The following is a 1774-nucleotide window of genomic DNA, read 5'->3' on the forward strand; positions in this document are numbered from 1 at the left end:
CGCACTGGCTGTATTTAAGTGTTGAAATTATTGAAATTATGTGTTATGTGTTGACTAGTGCTGGGCAATGCTAAAAAAAATCTTTTAATCACGATTAATTGCATGATTGTCTGCGATTATTCGCAGTTAATCGCATTGTTATGCACAAAACTAATAATGCATTCAAAAGTAGTGTATTGTGCACTGCTTTTCATTAAAAATGACTCCTGTATAAACAAAAGTGCAATAGCATTTGGTTTGCAAACACTTTAAACAAATAAAGTGATTTTTTACAGCAGTATTCATTTTACATAGTAGTTAAAATATTTCTTGTTAATCCTAACTTGTAAAATTGGTGGGCCAGAGTGTGGTTCAGTTATATATAGATCATTGAGTGTGAGCGCTAACCGCGCCGGAGCTTAGATCTTCTATACGATATGTGGTGCATGATTGCGTGAATATTTTTGAGTGGCAAAAGCGATAGATATGTAAAGCAATATATTGTGAGAGGGCCGGGTCTTACTGCGTCCCATATGACTCAAAATAATAAACCATAAAGTTAACAAAACAATGCATTCCACTGTGCTGAACAAGTGCTTTTCTGCTCTCTTCACATCGGAAATTTCCTATTTCTCATTTATGAATTGTGAATGTTGATGCTTAGCCTAAATAATTTGATCGGGAGCATCCCCTCCTGTGACCCATGATTTGTCTGTATGCGTATTCAGAGCCAGTGAGCAACAGACTTTCATAATAATAATAATAAAAACTGTGTTAACACGTGATAAAATAATAATCGGCATTAATCAATTAATGCGTTAACGTGATAATAACACGTTAACTTGCCCAGCCCTAGTGTTGACTGATTATATGTTTATTATTATTATATATATATATATATAGATCAGAAATGGATTATTATTGATTTTGTATAAAAGATGACAAATAGATGTGGTATTTGTTTAAATGTAAGACTTGCCTGTGAAGGGTATGGCTCAGAAAGCGGTGGTGTTTGGCATATATAAGCGAGGACAACCCTATAGACATTGCTTGTTTACTAGTGATGGGAAAGCAAGGCTTTATGGTTTACAAACTGAAGTGTGCCGTCAGTTGGGCTTTTGTGGTAAAGTTCACTGCGAGACTGTTGCACTCGCTCCGCCTGGGTTCTGCCGCTTTCCGCGACCCGTGTGAAGAGGCTCCCGTGGGGCGCAGCAGGCGGGATGGTTGCCCCGCTACTGTAGCTAGCTTGTTTTGTGCAGTTCGTGCCTTGCTTACAGTATCGCAATGTACCGCAACATATCGTATCGCAACCCCTGTATCATGATACGTATCGTATTGCCAGATTCTTGGCAATACACAGCCCTAGTGTTTAGGTAACAGTCCTTTGCTTCAGGTGGGCTTGCGAATGAGGGTGAGGAGCAGGCAGACGTGTACGAGGATCTGAGGGAGGCATTGCTGGAGAATTCATCATCTCATCAGAAACCAAACATCAGTGGTTCCAATCACCTACTGTTCCTGCTGGAGAATAACCAACTGAGACTTACCATCGCCTTAAGAGCTTGTATCAGTGATGGGTTGAGCCAACTTCTGGACTGGTGGTGGCTAAGCTGGCTCAGCAATACCTAAACACTCATCGCGGAAGTCCATGCAGTCAACCATCTAAAGGTATTATTCGCACTCACTTTGGGGCTGAGAGGGGTTGTGCTGAACTGTCAGACTATGCACAAAGCTCAAAGTCAGCAGGAGGAAAATAAATGTTTTTTTATGCTTTTACTGTCAGCAGCCGGGGGAACAA

Source organism: Carassius carassius, chromosome 43 (genome assembly GCF_963082965.1).
Source record: "Carassius carassius chromosome 43, fCarCar2.1, whole genome shotgun sequence".
NCBI lineage: Eukaryota > Metazoa > Chordata > Actinopteri > Cypriniformes > Cyprinidae > Carassius > Carassius carassius.